This window comes from Lepus europaeus, unplaced genomic scaffold (genome assembly GCF_033115175.1).
Source record: "Lepus europaeus isolate LE1 unplaced genomic scaffold, mLepTim1.pri SCAFFOLD_34, whole genome shotgun sequence".
Taxonomy (NCBI): Eukaryota; Metazoa; Chordata; class Mammalia; order Lagomorpha; family Leporidae; genus Lepus; species Lepus europaeus.
In genome coordinates this window covers 4,204,563-4,222,497 of record NW_026909213.1, presented here as the reverse complement: position 1 = coordinate 4,222,497, position 17,935 = coordinate 4,204,563, and positions in this window count along the sequence as shown.

Genomic DNA, 17,935 nt, shown 5'->3' with positions numbered 1-17,935 from the left:
AGCAGCAGCCCTCCCCACTCACCCACATTGGGTCGGCCCCGCCCGACAAGCCCCTAGGGCCGGCTGGGCTTCCCAGGGGACCTATTTGCAACGCCGGGAAGCGCGGGGCAGTCCGTGTGTGCGGCCTGGGGACACCCGCAGGTGTGTGTGCTCCCCCCATGGCCGGCCGAGGCGGCTAGCCAGCACCTGGGGGCTGTTGGCAGTGCCCCTGGGCAGCCTCCTAGAGCCAGGGGTCTGGCAGGCTCCGGGGGCAAATGGACTACGGAAGCCGAGAGGGGCCCATCCGCGCCAAAACCCAAAACGCGCTGCGGCCTCCAGGGAGGGACACAGGGGACACAAGTGGCTGTGTGGCTTGCAGTGCCCGACCAGAGGGAGGGAGGTTGGCTGGCTGCTGAGGCGCAGCAGGTGTCAGCCCTTCGGGGAACTGCCCGTGGATGCTTGGGGAATGGGGCCTGCCAACTCAGAACCACCGTTCCCTGTGGCTGCATCCGGCCAGGGGGCTCCAGGGTCGGGTGCGCCGCGGGCCTGGGGGGCTTCTTGCCTGTGTGCAGGGCTTCTATGCACAAGGTGGCCCCTCATCCTGGCCCAAGGGTGGTGGCAGGAACCCAGGTGGCGCTCGGGGACTCAGCAGGGCCTGCCCCCGGGGCCTGCCCGCAACACCTGATTGCCCGCGGGCGTGTCCGTCCACCCTCAAAAAGTTCTGCTGGGACAGCCCTGACCGAGCTCCGAGCTCCTCGTTGGACCGCCCCAGTGGGCTTCAGGAGTGGGTGCTGTGCCAGCAGCAGCCCTCCCCACTCACCCACCGTGCGTCGGCCCCGCCCGACAAGCCCCTAGGGCCGGCGGGCTTCCCGGCGGACCTATTTGCAACACCGGGAAGCGCGGGGCAGTCCGTGTGTGCGGCCCGGGGACACCCGCAGGTGTGTGTGCTCCCCCGTGGCCGGCTGCTGCGGCTAGCCAGCACCTGGAGGCTGTTGGCAGCGCCCCTGGGCAGCCTCCTAGAGCCAGGGGTCTGGCAGGCTCCGGGGGCAAATGGACTACGGAAGCCGAGAGGGGCCCGTCCGCGCCAAAACCCAAAACGCGCTGCGGCCTCCAGGGAGGGACACAGGGGACACAAGTGGCTGTGTGGCTTGCAGTGCCCGGCCAGAGGGAGGGAGGTTGGCTGGCTGCTGAGGCGAAGCAGGTGTCAGCCCTTCGGGAAGTGCCCGTGGATGCTTCGGGAATGGGGCCTGCCAACAAAGAACCCCCGTTCCCTGTGGCTGCATCCGGCCTGGGGGCTCCAGGGTCGGGTGCGCCGCGGGCCTGGGGGCTTCTTGCCTGTGTGCAGGGCTTCTATGCACAAGGTGGCCCCTCATCCTGGCCCAAGGGTGGTGGCAGGAACCCAGGTGGCGCTCGGGGACTCAGCAGGGCCTGCCCGCAACACCTGATTGCCCGCGGGCGTGTCCGTCCACCCTCAAAAAGTTCTGCTGGGACAGCCCTGACCGAGCTCCGAGCTCCTCGCCCTTGGACTGCCCAGTGGGCTTCAGGAGGTGGGTGTGTGCCAGCAGCAGCCCTCCCCACTCACCCACAGTGGGTCGGCCCCGCCCGACCAAGCCCCTAGGGCCGGCGGGGCTTCCCGGGGGACCTATTTGCAACGCCGGGAAGCGCGGGGCAGTCCTCGTGTGTGCGGCCTGGGGACACCCGCAGGTGTGTGTGCTCCCCCCATGGCCGGCCGAGGAGGCTAGCCAGCACCGGGGACTGTTGGCAGCACCCCTGGGCAGCCTCCTAGAGCCAGGGGTCTGGCAGGCTCCGGGGGCAAATGGACTACGGAAGCCGAGAGGGGCCCGTCTGCGCCAAAACCCAAAACGCGCTGCGGCCTCCAGGGAGGGACACAGGGGACACAAGTGCTGTGTGGCTTGCAGTGCCCGGCCAGAGGGAGGGAGGTTGGCTGGCTGCTGAGGCGCAGCAGGTGTCAGCCCTTCGGGAAGTGCCCGTGGATGCTTCGGGAATGGGGCCTGCCAACTCAGAACCACCGTTCCCTGTGGCTGCATCCGGCGAGGGGGCTGCAGGGTCGGGTGCGCCGCAGGCCTGGGGGCTTCTTGCCTGTGTGCAGGGCTTCTACGCACAAGGTGGCACCTCATCACGGCCACAAGGGTGGTGGCAGGAACCCAGGTGGCGCTCGGGGACTCAGCAGGGCCTGCCCCCGGGGCCTGCCCGCAACACCTGATTGCCCGCGGGCGTGTCCGTCCACCCTCAAAAAGTTCTGCTGGGACAGCCCTGACCGAGCTCCGAGCTCCTCACCCTTGGACCGCCCCAGTGGGCTTCAGGAGTGGGTGTGTGCCAGCAGCAGCCCTCCCCACTCACCCACCATGCGTCGGCCCCACCCGACAAGCCCCTAGGGCTGGCGGGGCTTCCCGGGGGACCTATTTGCAACGCCGGGAAGCGCGGGGCAGTCCGTGTGTGCGGCCCGGGGAAACCCGCAGGTGTGTGTGCTCCCCCCTTGGCCGGCTGCTGCGGCTAGCCAGCACTTGGAGGCTGTTGGCAGCGCCCCTGGGCAGCCTCCTAGAGCCAGGGGTCTGGCAGGCTCCGGGGGCAAATGGACTACGGAAGCCGAGAGGGGCCCGTCCGCGCCAAAACCCAAACGCGCTGTGGCCTCCAGGGAGGGACACAGGGGACACAAGTGGCTGTGTGGCTTGCAGTGCCCGGCCAGAGGGAGGGAGGTTGGCTGGCTGATGAGGCGCAGCAGGTGTCAGCCCTCGGGAAGTGCCCGTGGATGCTTCGGGAATGGGGCCTGCCAACTCAGAACCACCGTTCCCTGTGGCTGCATCCGGCCAGGGGGCTCCAGGGTCGGGTGCGCCGCGGGCCTGGGGGGCTTCTTGCCTGTGTGCAGGGCTTCTACGCACAAGGTGGCACCTCATCCCGGCCCAAGGGTGGTGGCAGGAACCCAGGTGGCGCTCGGGGACTCAGCAGGGCCTGCCCCCGGGACCTGCCCGCAACACCTGATTGCCCGCGGGCGTGTCCGTCCACCCTCAAAAAGTTCTGCTGGGACAGCCCTGACCGAGCTCCGAGCTCCTCGCCCTTGGATCGCCCCATTGGGTCAGGAGTGGGTGTGTGCCAGCAGCAGCCCTCCCCACTCACCCACCGAGCGTCGGCCCCGCCCGACAAGCCCCTAGGGCCGGCGGGGCTTCCCGGGGGACCTATTTGCAACGCCGGGAAGCGCCGGGCAGTCCGTGTGTGCGGCCTGGGGACAACCGCAGGTGTGTGTGTTCCCCCCATGGCCGGCCGAGGCGGCTAGCCAGCATCTGGGGGCTGTTGGCAGCGCCCCTGGGCAGCCTCCTAGAGCCAGGGGTCTGGCAGGTCCGGGGGCAAATGGACTACGGAAGCCGAGAGGGGCCCCATCCGCGCCAAAACCCAAAACGCGCTGTGGCCTCCAGGGAGGGTCACAGGGGACACAAGTGGCTGTGTGGCTTGCAGTGCCCGGCCAGAGGGAGGGAGGTTGGCTGGCTGCTGAGGCGCAGGAGGTGTCAGCCCTTCGGGAAGTGCCTGTGGATGCTTCGGGAATGGGGCCTGCCAACTCAGAACCACCGTTCCCTGTGGCTGCATCCGGCCAGGGGGCTCCAGGGTCGGGTGCGCCGCGGGCCTGGGGGGCTTCTTGCCTGTGTGCAGGGCTTCTACGCACAAGGTGGCACCTCATCCCGGCCCAAGGGTGGTGGCAGGAACCCAGGTGGCGCTCGGGGACTCAGCAGGGCCTGCCCCCGGGGCCTGCCCACAACACCTGATTGCCCGCGGGCGTGTCCGTCCACCCTCAAAAAGTTCTGCTGGGACAGCCCTGACCGAGCTCCGAGCTCCTCGCCCTTGGACCGCCCCAGTGGGCTTCAGGAGTGGGTGTGTGCCAGCAGCAGCCCTCCCCACTCACCCACCATGCGTCGGCCCCGCCGGACAAGCCCCTAGGGCCGGCGGGGCTTCCCGGGGACCTATTTGCAACGCCGGGAAGCGCCGGGCAGTCCGTGTGTGCGGCCCGGGGACACCCGCAGGTGTGTGTGCTCCCCCGTGGCCGGCTGCTGCGGCTAGCCAGCACCTGGAGGCTGAGGGCAGCGCCCCTGGGCAGCCTCCTAGAGCCAGGGGTCTGGCAGGCTCCGGGGGCAAATGGACTACGGAAGCCGAGAGGGGCCCGTCCGCGCCAAAACCCAAAACGCGCTGCGGCCTCCAGGGAGGGACACAGGGGACACAAGTGGCTGTGTGGCTTGCAGTGCCCGACCAGAGGGAGGGAGGTTGGCTGGCTGCGGAGGCGCAGCAGGTGTCAGCCCTTCGGGAAGTGCCCGTGGATGCTTCGGGAATGGGGCCTGCCAACTCAGAACCCCCGTTCCCTGTGGCTGCATCCGGCCAGGGGGCTCCAGGGTCGGGTGCGCCGCGGGCCTGGGGGCTTCTTGCCTGTGTGCAGGGCTTCTATGCACAAGGTGGCACCTCATCCTGGCCCAAGGGTGGTGGCAGGAACCCAGGTGGCGCTCGGGGACTCAGCAGGGCCTGCTCGCAACACCTGATTGCCCGCGGGCGTGTCCGTCCACCCTCAAAAAGTTCTGCTGGGACAGCCCTGACCGAGCTCCGAGCTCCTCGCCCTTGGACCGCCCCAGTGGGCTTCAGGAGTGGGTGTGTGCCAGCAGCAGCCCTCCCCACTCACCCACCATGCGTCGGCCCCGCCCGAGAAGCCCCTAGGGCCGGCGGGGCTTCCCGGGGGACCTATTTGCAACGCCGGGAAGCGCGGGGCAGTCCGTGTGTGCGGCCCGGGGACACCCGCAGGTGTGTGTGCTCCCCCGTGGCCGGCTGCTGCGGCTAGCCAGCACCTGGGGGCTGTTGGCAGCGCCCCTGGGCAGCCTCCTAGAGCCAGGGGTCTCGTAGGCTCCGGGGGCAAATGGACTACGGAAGCCGAGAGTGGCCCGTCCGCGCCAAAACCCAAAACGCGCTGCGGCCTCCAGGGAGGGACACAGGGGACACAAGTGGCTGTGTGGCTTGCAGTGCCCGGCCAGAGGGAGGGAGGTTGGCTGGCTGCTGAGGCGCAGCAGGTGTCAGCCCTTCGGGAAGTGCCCGTGGATGCTTGGGGAATGGGGCCTGCCAACTCAGAACCACCGTTCCCTGTGGCTGCATCCGGCCAGGGGGCTCCAGGGTCGGGTGCGCCGCGGGCCTGGGGGGCTTCTTGCCTGTGTGCAGGGCTTCTACGCACAAGGTGGCACCTCATCCCGGCCCAAGGGTGGTGGCAGGAACCCAGGTGGCGCTCGGGGACTCAGCAGGGCCTGCCCCCGGGGCCTGCCCGCAACACCTGATTGCCCGCGGGCGTGTCCGTCCACCCTCAAAAAGTTCTGCTGGGACAGCCCTGACCGAGCTCCGAGCTCCTCGCCCTTGGACCGCCCCAGTGGGCTTCAGGAGTGGGTGTGTGCCAGCAGCAGCCCTCCCCAGTCAAGCACAATGCGTCGGCCCCACCTGACAAGCCCCTAGGGCAGGCGAGGCTTCCCGGGGGGCCTATTTGCAACGCCGGGAAGCGCGGGGCAGTTCGTGTGTGCGGCCCGGGGACACCCGCAGGTGTGTGTGCTCCCCCATGGCCGGCTGCTGCGGCTAGCCAGCACCTGGGGGCTGTTGGCAGCGCCCCTGGGCAGCCTCCTAGAGCCAGGGGTCTGGCAGGCTCCGGGGGCAAATGGACTACGGAAGCCGAGAGGGGCCCGTCCGCGCCAAAACCCAAAACGCGCTGCGGCCTCCAGGGAGGGACACAGGGGACACAAGTGGCTGTGTGGCTTGCAGTGCCCGACCAGAGGGAGGGAGGTTGGCTGGCTGCTGAGGCGCAGCAGGTGTCAGCCCTTCGGGGAACTGCCCGTGGATGCTTCGGGAATGGGGCCTGCCAACTCAGAACCACCGTTCCCTGTGGCTGCATGCGGCCAGGGGGCTCCAGGGTCGGGTGCGCCGTGGGCCTGGGGGACTTCTTGCCTGTGTGCAGGGCTTCTACGCACAAGGTGGCACCTCATCCCGGCCCAAGGGTGGTGGCAGGAACCCAGGTGGCGCTCGGGGACTCAGCAGGGCTTGCCCGCAACACCTGATTGCCCGCGGGCGTGTCCGTCCACCCTCAAAAAGTTCTGCTGGGACAGCCCTGACCGAGCTCCGAGCTCCTCGCCCTTGGACCGCCCCAGTGGGCTTCAGGAGTGGGTGTGTGCCAGCAGCAGCCCTCCCCACTCACCCACCGTACCTCGACCCCACCCTACAAGCCCCTAGGGCCGGCGGGGCTTCCCGGGGGACCTATTTGCAATGCCGGGAAGCGCGGGGCAGTCCGTGTGTGCGGCCTGGGGACACCCGCAGGTGTGTGTGCTCCCCCCATGGCCGGCCGAGGTGGCTAGCCAGCACCTGGGGGCTGTTGGCAGCGCCCCTGGGCAGCCTCCTAGAGCCAGGGGTCTGGCAGGCTCCGGCGGCAAATGGACTACGGAAGCCGAGAGGGGCCCGTCCGCCCCAAAACCCAAAACGCGCTGCGGCCTCCAGGGAGGGACACAGGGGACACAAGTGGCTGTGTGGCTTGCAGTGCCCGACCAGAGGGAGGGAGGTTGGCATGCTGCTGAGGCGCAGCAGGTGTCAGCCCTTCGGGAAGTGCCCGTGGATGCTTCGAGAATGGGGCCTGCCAACTCAGAACCACCGTTCCCTGTGGCTGCATCCGGCCAGGGGGCTCCAGGGTCGGGTGCGCCGCGGGCCTGGGGGGCTTCTTGCCTGTGTGCAGGGCTTCTACGCACAAGGTGGCACCTACTCCCGGCCCAAGGGTGGTGGCAGGAACCCAGGTGGCACTCGGGGACTCAGCAGGGCCTGCCCCCGGGGCCTGCCCGCAACACCTGATTGCCCGCGGGCGTGTCCGTCCACCCTCAAAAAGTTCTGCTGGGACAGCCCTGACCGAGCTCCGAGCTCCTCGCCCTTGGACCGCCCCAGTGGGCTTCAGGAGTGGGTGTGTGCCAGCAGCAGCCCTCCCCACTCACCCACCATGCGTCGGCCCCGCCCGAGAAGCCCCTAGGGCCGGCGGGGCTTCCCGGGGGACCTATTTGCAACGCCGGGAAGCGCGGGGCAGTCCGTGTGTGCGGCCCGGGGACACCCGCAGGTGTGTGTGCTCCCCCGTGGCCGGCTGCTGCGGCTAGCCAGCACCTGGGGGCTGTTGGCAGCGCCCCTGGGCAGCCTCCTAGAGCCAGGGGTCTGGCAGGCTCCGGGGGCAAATGGACTACGGAAGCCGAGAGTGGCCCGTCCGCGCCAAAACCCAAAACGCGCTGCGGCCTCCAGGGAGGGACACAGGGGACACAAGTGGCTGTGTGGCTTGCAGTGCCCGGCCAGAGGGAGGGAGGTTGGCTGGCTGCTGAGGCGCAGCAGGTGTCAGCCCTTCGGGAAGTGCCCGTGGATGCTTCGGGAATGGGGCCTGCCAACTCAGAACCCCCGTTCCCTGTGGCTGCATCCGGCCAGGGGGCTCCAGGGTCGGGTGCGCCGCGGGCCTGGGGGGCTTCTTGCCTGTGTGCAGGGCTTCTACGCACAAGGTGGCACCTCATCCCGGCCCAAGGGTGGTGGCAGGAACCCAGGTGGCGCTCGGGGACTCAGCAGGGCCTGCCCCCGGGGCCTGCCCGCAACACCTGATTGCCCGCGGGCGTGTCCGTCCACCCTCAAAAAGTTCTGCTGGGACAGCCCTGACCGAGCTCCGAGCTCCTCGCCCTTGGACCGCCCCAGTGGGCTTCAGGAGTGGGTGTGTGCCAGCAGCAGCCCTCCCCACTCACCCACCGTGCGTCGGCCCCGCCCGACAAGCCCCTAGGGCCGGAGGGGCTTCCCGGGGGGCCTATTTGCAACGCCGGGTAGCGCGGGGCAGTCCGTGTGTGCGGCCTGGGGACACCCGCAGGTGTGTGTGCTCCCCCCATGGCCGGCCGAGGCGGCTAGCCAGCACCTGGGGGCTGTTGGCAGCGCCCCTGGGCAGCCTCCTAGAGCCAGGGGTCTGGCAGGCTCTGGGGGCAAATGGACTACGGAAGCCGAGAGGGGCCCGTCCGCGCCAAAACCCAAAACGCGCTGTGGCCTCCAGGGAGGGACACAGGGGACACAAGTGGCTGTGTGGCTTGCAGTGCCCGGCCAGAGGGAGGGAGGTTGGCTGGCTGCTGAGGCGCAGCAGGTGTCAGCCCTTCGGGAAGTGCCCGTGGATGCTTGGGGAATGGGGCCTGCCAACTCAGAACCCCCGTTCCCTGTGGCTGCATCCGGCCAGGGGGCTCCAGGGTCGGGTGCGCCGCGGGCCTGGGGGGCTTCTTGCCTGTGTGCAGGGCTTCTACGCACAAGGTGGCACCTCATCCCGGCCCAAGGGTGGTGGCAGGAACCCAGGTGGCGCTCGGGGACTCAGCAGGGCCTGCCCCCGGGGCCTGCCCGCAACACCTGATTGCCCGCGGGCGTGTCCGTCCACAATCAAAAAGTTCTGCTGGGACAGCCCTGACCGATCTCCGAGCTCCTCGCCCGTGGACCGCCCCAGTGGGCTTCAGGAGTGGGTGTGTGCCAGCAGCAGCCCTCCCCACTCACCCACCGTGCGTCGGCCCCGCCCGACAAGCCCCTAGGGCCGGCGGGGCTTCCCGGGGGACCTATTTGCAACGCCGGGAAGCGTGGGGCAGTCCGTGTGTGCGGCCCGGGGACACCCGCAGGTGTGTGTGCTCCCCCGTGGCCAGCTGCTGTGGCTAGCCAGCACCTGGAGGCTGTTGGCAGCGCCCCTGGGCAGCCTCCTAGAGCCAGGGGTCTGGCAGGCTCCGGGGGCAAATGGACTACGGAAGCCGAGAGGGGCCCGTCCGCGCCAAAACCCAAAACGCGCTGCGGCCTCCAGGGAGGGACACAGGGGACACAAGTGGCTGTGTGGCTTGCAGTGCCCGACCAGAGGGAGGGAGGTTGGCTGGCTGCTGAGGCGCAGCAGGTGTCAGCCCTTCGGGAAGTGCCCGTGGATGCTTCGGGAATGGGGCCTGCAAACTCAGAACCCCCGTTCCCTGTGGCTGCATCCGGCCAGGGGGCTCCAGGGTCGGGTGCGCCGCGGGCCTGGGGGGCTTCTTGCCTGTGTGCAGGGCTTCTATGCACAAGGTGGCACCTCATCCTGGCCCAAGGGTGGTGGCAGGAACCCAAGTGGCGCTCGGGGACTCAGCAGGGCCTGCCCGCAACACCTGATTGCCCGCGGGCGTGTCCGTCCACCCTCAAAAAGTTCTGCTGGGACAGCCCTGACCGAGCTCCGAGCTCCTCGCCCTTGGACCGCCCCAGTGGGCTTCAGGAGTGGGTGTGTGCCAGCAGCAGCCCTCCCCACTCACCACAGTGGGTCGGCCCCACCCGACAAGCCCCTAGGGCCGGCGGGGCTTCCCGGGGGACCTATTTGCAACGCCGGGAAGCGCGGGGCAGTCCGTGTGTGCGGCCTGGGGACACCCGCAGGTGTGTGTGCTCCCCCCATGGCCGGCCGAGGCGGCTAGCCAGCACCTGGGGGCTGTTGGCAGTGCCCCTGGGCAGCCTCCTAGAGCCAGGGGTCTGGCAGGCTCCGGGGGCAAATGGACTACGGAAGCCGAGAGGGGCCCGTCCGCGCCATAACCCAAAACGCGCTGTGGCCTCTAGGGAGGGACACAGGGGACACAAGTGGCTGTGTGGCTTGCAGTGCCCGACCAGAGGGAGGTAGGTTGGCTGGCTGCTGAGGCGCAGCAGGTGTCAGCCCTTCGGGAAGTGCCCGTGGATGCTTCGGGAATGGGGCCTGCCAACTCAGAACCCCCGTTCCCTGTGGCTGCATCCGGCCAGGGGGCTCCAGGGTCGGGTGCGCCGCGGGCCTGGGGGGCTTCTTGCCCGTGTGCAGGGCTTCTACGCACAAGGTGGCACCTCATCCCGGCCCAAGGGTGGTGGCAGGAACCCAGGTGGCGCTCGGGGACTCAGCAGGGCCTGCCCGCAACACCTGATTGCCCGCGGGCGTGTCCGTCCACCCTCAAAAAGTTCTGCTGGGACAGCCCTGACCGAGCTCCGAGCTCCTCGCCCTTGGACCGCCCCAGTGGGCTTCAGGAGTGGGTGTGTGCCAGCAGCAGCCCTCCCCACTCACCCACCATGCGTCGGCCCCGCCGGACAAGCCCCTAGGGCCGGCGGGGCTTCCCGGGGACCTATTTGCAACGCCGGGAAGCGCGGGGCAGTCCGTGTGTGCGGCCCGGGGACACCCGCAGGTGTGTGTGCTCCCCCGTGGCCGGCTGCTGCGGCTAGCCAGCACCTGGAGGCTGTTGGCAGCGCCCCTGGGCAGCCTCCTAGAGCCAGGGGTCTGGCAGGCTCCGGGGGCAAATGGACTACGGAAGCCGAGAGGGGCCCGTCCGCGCCAAAACCCAAAACGCGCTGTGGCCTCCAGGGAGGGACACAGGGGACACAAGTGGCTGTGTGGCTTGCAGTGCCCGGCCAGAGGGAGGGAGGTTGGCTGGCTGCTGAGGCGCAGCAGGTGTCAGCCCTTCGGGAAGTGCCCGTGGATGCTTCGGGAATGGGGCCTGCCAACTCAGAACCACCGTTCCCTGTGGCTGCATCCGGCCAGGGGGCTCCAGGGTCGGGTGCGCCGCGGGCCTGGGGGGCTTCTTGCCTGTGTGCAGGGCTTCTACGCACAAGGTGGCACCTCATCCCGGCCCAAGGGTGGTGGCAGGAACCCAGGTGGCGCTCGGGGACTCAGCAGGGCCTGCCCCCGGGGCCTGCCCGCAACACCTGATTGCCCGCGGGCGTGTCCGTCCACAATCAAAAAGTTCTGCTGGGACAGCCCTGACCGAGCTCCGAGCTCCTCGCCCGTGGACCGCCCCAGTGGGCTTCAGGAGTGGGTGTGTGCCAGCAGCAGCCCTCCCCACTCACCCACCGTGCGTCGGCCCCGCCCGACAAGCCCCTAGGGCCGGCGGGGCTTCCCGGGGGACCTATTTGCAACGCCGGGAAGCGTGGGGCAGTCCGTGTGTGCGGCCCGGGGACACCCGCAGGTGTGTGTGCTCCCCCGTGGCCAGCTGCTGTGGCTAGCCAGCACCTGGAGGCTGTTGGCAGCGCCCCTGGGCAGCCTCCTAGAGCCAGGGGTCTGGCAGGCTCCGGGGGCAAATGGACTACGGAAGCCGAGAGGGGCCCGTCCGCGCCAAAACCCAAAACGCGCTGCGGCCTCCAGGGAGGGACACAGGGGACACAAGTGGCTGTGTGGCTTGCAGTGCCCGACCAGAGGGAGGGAGGTTGGCTGGCTGCTGAGGCGCAGCAGGTGTCAGCCCTTCGGGAAGTGCCCGTGGATGCTTCGGGAATGGGGCCTGCAAACTCAGAACCCCCGTTCCCTGTGGCTGCATCCGGCCAGGGGGCTCCAGGGTCGGGTGCGCCGCGGGCCTGGGGGGCTTCTTGCCTGTGTGCAGGGCTTCTATGCACAAGGTGGCACCTCATCCTGGCCCAAGGGTGGTGGCAGGAACCCAAGTGGCGCTCGGGGACTCAGCAGGGCCTGCCCGCAACACCTGATTGCCCGCGGGCGTGTCCGTCCACCCTCAAAAAGTTCTGCTGGGACAGCCCTGACCGAGCTCCGAGCTCCTCGCCCTTGGACCGCCCCAGTGGGCTTCAGGAGTGGGTGTGTGCCAGCAGCAGCCCTCCCCACTCATCACAGTGGGTCGGCCCCACCCGACAAGCCCCTAGGGCCGGCGGGGCTTCCCGGGGGACCTATTTGCAACGCCGGGAAGCGCGGGGCAGTCCGTGTGTGCGGCCTGGGGACACCCGCAGGTGTGTGTGCTCCCCCCATGGCCGGCCGAGGCGGCTAGCCAGCACCTGGGGGCTGTTGGCAGTGCCCCTGGGCAGCCTCCTAGAGCCAGGGGTCTGGCAGGCTCCGGGGGCAAATGGACTACGGAAGCCGAGAGGGGCCCGTCCGCGCCATAACCCAAAACGCGCTGTGGCCTCTAGGGAGGGACACAGGGGACACAAGTGGCTGTGTGGCTTGCAGTGCCCGACCAGAGGGAGGTAGGTTGGCTGCTGCTGAGGCGCAGCAGGTGTCAGCCCTTCGGGAAGTGCCCGTGGATGCTTCGGGAATGGGGCCTGCCAACTCAGAACCCCCGTTCCCTGTGGCTGCATCCGGCCAGGGGGCTCCAGGGTCGGGTGCGCCGCGGGCCTGGGGGGCTTCTTGCCCGTGTGCAGGGCTTCTACGCACAAGGTGGCACCTCATCCCGGCCCAAGGGTGGTGGCAGGAACCCAGGTGGCGCTCGGGGACTCAGCAGGGCCTGCCCGCAACACCTGATTGCCCGCGGGCGTGTCCGTCCACCCTCAAAAAGTTCTGCTGGACAGCCCTGACCGAGCTCCGAGCTCCTCGCCCTTGGACCGCCCCAGTGGGCTTCAGTAGTGGGTGTGTGCCAGCAGCAGCCCTCCCCACTCACCCACCATGCGTCGGCCCCGCCGGACAAGCCCCTAGGGCCGGCGGGGCTTCCCGGGGACCTATTTGCAACGCCGGGAAGCGCGGGGCAGTCCGTGTGTGCGGCCCGGGGACACCCGCAGGTGTGTGTGCTCCCCCGTGGCCGGCTGCTGCGGCTAGCCAGCACCTGGAGGCTGTTGGCAGCGCCCCTGGGCAGCCTCCTAGAGCCAGGGGTCTGGCAGGCTCCGGGGGCAAATGGACTACGGAAGCCGAGAGGGGCCCGTCCGCGCCAAAACCCAAAACGCGCTGCGGCCTCCAGGGAGGGACACAGGGGACACAAGTGGCTGTGTGGCTTGCAGTGCCCGACCAGAGGGAGGGAGGTTGGCTGGCTGCTGAGGCGCAGCAGGTGTCAGCCCTTCGGGAAGTGCCCGTGGATGCTTCGGGAATGGGGCCTGCCAACTCAGAACCCCCGTTCCCTGTGGCTGCATCCGGCCAGGGGGCTCCAGGGTCGGGTGCGCCGCGGGCCTGGGGGGCTTCTTGCCTGTGTGCAGGGCTTCTATGCACAAGGTGGCACCTCATCCTGGCCCAAGGGTGGTGGCAGGAACCCAGGTGGCGCTCGGGGACTCAGCAGGGCCTGCCCGCAACACCTGATTGCCCGCGGGTGTGTCCGTCGACCCTCAAAAAGTTCTGCTGGGACAGCCCTGACCGAGCTCCGAGCTCCTCGCCCTTGGACCGCCCCAGTGGGCTTCAGGAGTGGGTGTGTGCCAGCAGCAGCCCTCCCCACTCACCCACAGTGGGTCGGCCCCGCCCGACAAGCCCCTAGGGCCGGCGGGGCTTCCCGGGGGACCTATTTGCAACGCCGGGAAGCGCGGGGCAGTCCGTGTGTGCGGCCCGGGGACACGCGCAGGTGTGTGTGCTCCCCCCATGGCTGGCCGAGGCGGCTAGCCAGCACCTGGGGGCTGTTGGCAGCGCCCCTGGGCAGCCTCCTAGAGCCAGGGGTCTGGCAGGCTCCGGGGGCAAATGGACTACGGAAGCCGAGAGGGGCCCGTCCGCGCCAAAACCCAAAACGCGCTGCGGCCTCCAGGGCGGGACACAGGGGACACAAGTGGCTGTGTGGCTTGCAGTGCCCGGCCAGAGGGAGGGAGGTTGGCTGGCTGCTGAGGCGCAGCAGGTGTCAGCCCTTCGGGAAGTGCCCGTGGATGCTTCGAGAATGGGGCCTGCCAACAAAGAACCCCCGTTCCCTGTGGCTGCATCCAGCCAGGGTGCTCCAGGGTCGGGTGCGCCGCGGGCCTGGGGGGCTTCTTGCCTGTGTGCAGGGCTTCTACGCACAAGGTGGCACCTCATCCCGGCCCAAGGGTGGTGGCAGGAACCCAGGTGGCGCTCGGGGACTCAGCAGGGCCTGCCCCCGGGGCCTGCCCGCAACACCTGATTGCCCGCGGGCGTGTCCGTCCACCCTCAAAAAGTTCTGCTGGGACAGCCCTGACCGAGCTCCGAGCTCCTCGCCCTTGGATCGCCCCAGTGGGCTTCAGGAGTGGGTGTGTGCCAGCAGCAGCCCACCCCACTCACCCACCGTGCGTCGGCCCCGCCCAACAAGCCCCTAGGGCCGGCAGGGCTTCCCGGGGTACCTATTTGCAACGCCGGGAAGCGCCGGGCAGTCCGTGTGTGCGGCCTGGGGACACCCGCAGGTGTGTGTGCTCCCCCCATGGCCGGCCGAGGCGGCTAGCCAGCACCTGGGGGCTGTTGGCAGCGCCCCTGGGCAGCCTCCTAGAGCCAGGTGTCTGGCAGGCTCCGGGGGCAAATGGACTACAGAAGCCTAGAGGGGCCCGTCCGCGCCAAAACCCAAAATGCGCTGTGGCCTCCAGGGAGGGACACAGGGGACACAAGTGGCTGTGTGGCTTGCAGTGCCCGGCCAGAGGGAGGGAGGTTGGCTGGCTGCTGAGGCGCAGCAGGTGTCAGCCCTTCGGGAAGTGCCCGTGGATGCTTCGGGAATGGGGCCTGCCAACTCAGAACCACCGTTCCCTGTGGCTGCATCCGGCCAGGGGGCTCCAGGGTCGGGTGCGCCGCGGGCCTGGGGGCTTCTTGCCTGTGTGCAGGGCTTCTACGCACAAGGTGGCACCTCATCCCGGCCCAAGGGTGGTGGCAGGAACCCAGGAGGTGCTCGGGACTCAGCAGGGCCTGCCCCCGGGTCCTGCCCGCAACACCTGATTGCCCGCGGGCGTGTCCGTCCACCCTCAAAAAGTTCTGCTGGGACAGCCCTGACCGAGCTCCGAGCTCCTCGCCCTTGGACCGCCCCAGTGGGCTTCAGGAGTGGGTGTGTGCCAGCAGCAGCCCTCCCCACTCACCCACCATGCGTCGGCCCCGCCGGACAAGCCCCTAGGGCCGGCGGGGCTTCCCGGGGACCTATTTGCAACGCCGGGAAGCGCGGGGCAGTCCGTGTGTGCGGCCCGGGGACACCCGCAGGTGTGTGTGCTCCCCCGTGGCCGGCTGCTGCGGCTAGCCAGCACCTGGAGGCTGTTGGCAGCGCCCCTGGGCAGCCTCCTAGAGCCAGGGGTCTGGCAGGCTCCGGGGGCAAATGGACTACGGAAGCCGAGAGGGGCCCGTCCGCGTCAAAACCCAAAACGCGCTGCGGCCTCCAGGGCGGGACACAGGGGACACAAGTGGCTGTGTGGCTTGCAGTGCCCGACCAGAGGGAGGGAGGTTGGCTGGCTGCGGAGGCGCAGCAGGTGTCAGCCCTTCGGGAAGTGCCCGTGGATGCTTCGGGAATGGGGCCTGCCAACTCAGAACCCCCGTTCCCTGTGGCTGCATCCGGCCAGGGGGTTCCAGGGCCGGGTGCGCCGCGGGCCTGGGGGGCTTCTTGCCTGTGTGCAGGGCTTCTATGCACAAGGTGGCACCTCATCCTGGCCCAAGGGTGGTGGCAGGAACCCAGGTGGCGCTCGGGGACTCAGCAGGGCCTGCCCGCAACACCTGATTGCCCGCGGGCGTGTCCGTCCACCCTCAAAAAGTTCTGCTGGGACAGCCCTGACCGAGCTCCGAGCTCCTCGCCCTTGGACCGCCCCAGTGGGCTTCAGGAGTGGGTGTGTGCCAGCAGCAGCCCTCCCCACTCACCCACCGTGCGTCGGCCCCGCCCGACAAGCCCCTAGGGCCGGCGGGGCTTCCCGGGGGACCTATTTGCAACGCCGGGAAGCGCGGGGCAGTCCGTGTCTGCGGCCTGGGGACACCCGCAGGTGTGTGTGCTCCCCCCATGGCCGGCCGAGGCGGCTAGCCAGCACCTGGGGGCTGTTGGCAGCGCCCCTGGGCAGCCTCCTAGAGCCAGGGGTCTGGCAGGCTCCGGGGGCAAATGGACTACGGAAGCCGAGAGGGGCCCGTCCGCGCCAAAACCCAAAACGTGCTGCGGCCTCCAGGGAGGGACACAGGGGACACAAGTGGCTGTGTGGCTTGCAGTGCCCGGCCAGAGGGAGGGAGGTTGGCTGGCTGCTGAGGCGCAGCAGGTGTCAGCCCTTCGGGAAGTGCCCGTGGATGCTTCGGGAATGGGGCCTGCCAACTCAGAACCACCGTTCCCTGTGGCTGCATCCGGCCAGGGGGCTCCAGGGTCGGGTGCGCCGCGGGCCTGGGGGGCTTCTTGCCTGTGTGCAGGGCTTCTACGCACAAGGTGGCACCTCATCCCGGCCCAAGGGTGGTGGCAGGAACCCAGGTGGCGCTCGGGGACTCAGCAGGGCCTGCCCCCGGGGCCTGCCCGCAACACCTGATTGCCCGCGGGCGTGTCCGTCCACCCTCAAAAAGTTCTGCTGGGACAGCCCTGACCGAGCTCCGAGCTCCTCGCCCTTGGACCGCCCCAGTGGGCTTCAGGAGTGGGTGTGTGCCAGCAGCAGCCCTCCCCACTCACCCACAGTGGGTCGGCCCCGCCCGACAAGCCCCTAGGGCCGGCGGGGCTTCCCGGGGGACCTATTTGCAACGCCGGGAAGCGCGGGGCAGTCCGTGTGTGCGGCCTGGGGACACCCGCAGGTGTGTGTGCTCCCCCCGTGGCCGGCCGAGGCGGCTAGCCAGCACCTGGGGGCTGTTGGCAGCGCCCCTGGGCAGCCTCCTAGAGCCAGGTGTCTGGCAGGCTCCGGGGGCAAATGGACTACGGAAGCCGAGAGGGGCCCGTCCGCGCCAAAACCCAAAACGTGCTGCGGCCTCCAGGGAGGGACACAGGGGACACAAGTGGCTGTGTGGCTTGCAGTGCCCGACCAGAGGGAGGGAGGTTGGCTGGCTGCTGAGGCGCAGCAGGTGTCAGCCCTTCGGGAAGTGCCCGTGGATGCTTCGGGAATGGGGCCTGCCAACTCAGAACCCCCGTTCCCTGTGGCTGCATCCGGCCAGGGGGCTCCAGGGTCGGGTGCGCCGCGGGCCTGGGGGGCTTCTTGCCCATGTGCAGGGCTTCTACGCACAAGGTGGCACCTCATCCCGGCCCAAGGGTGGTGGCAGGAACCCAGGTGGCGCTCGGGGACTCAGCAGGGCCTGCCCCCGGGCCTGCCCGCAACACCTGATTGCCCGCGGGCGTGTCCGTCCACCCTCAAAAAGTTCTGCTGGGACAGCCCTGACCGAGCTCCGAGCTCCTCGCCCTTGGACCGCCCCAGTGGGCTTCAGGAGTGGGTGTGTGCCAGCAGCAGCCCTCCCCAGTCAACCACCTTGAGTCGGCCCCACCCGACAAGCCCCTAGGGCCGGCGGGGCTTCCCGGGGGACCTATTTGCAACGCCGGGAAGCGCGGGGCAGTCCGTGTGTGCGGCCCGGGGACACCCGCAGGTGTGTGTGCTCCCCCGTGGCCGGCTGCTGCGGCTAGCCAGCACCTGGAGGCTGTTGGCAGCGCCCCTGGGCAGCCTCCTAGAGCCAGGGGTCTGGCAGGCTCCGGGGGCAAATGGACTACGGAAGCCGAGAGGGGCCCGTCCGCGCCAAAACCCAAAACGCGCTGCGGCCTCCAGGGAAGGACACAGGGGACACAAGTGGCTGTGTGGCTTGCAGTGCCCGGCCAGAGGGAGGGAGGTTGGCTGGCTGCTGAGGCGCAGCAGGTGTCAGCCCTTCGGGAAGTGCCCGTGGATGCTTCGGGAATGGGGCCTGCCAACTCAGAACCCCCGTTCCCTGTGGCTGCATCCGGCCAGGGGGCTCCAGGGTCGGGTGCGCCGCGGGCCTGGGGGGCTTCTTGCCTGTGTGCAGGGCTTCTACGCACAAGGTGGCCCCTCATACTGGCCCAAGGGTGGTGGCAGGAACCCAGGTGGCGCTCGGGGACTCAGCAGGGCCTGCCCCCGGGGCCTGCCCGCAACACCTGATTGCCCGCGGGCGTGTCCGTCCACCCTCAAAAAGTTCTGCTGGGACAGCCCTGACCGAGCTCCGAGCTCCTCGCCCTTGGACCGCCCCAGTGGGCTTCAGGAGTGGGTGTGTGCCAGCAGCAGCCCTCCCCACTCACCCACCATGCGTCGGCCCCGCCGGACAAGCCCCTAGGGCCGGCGGGGCTTCCCGGGGACCTATTTGCAATGCCGGGAAGCGCGGGGCAGTCCGTGTGTGCGGCCCGGGGACACCCGCAGGTGTGTGTGCTCCCCCGTGGCCGGCTGCTGCGGCTAGCTAGCACCT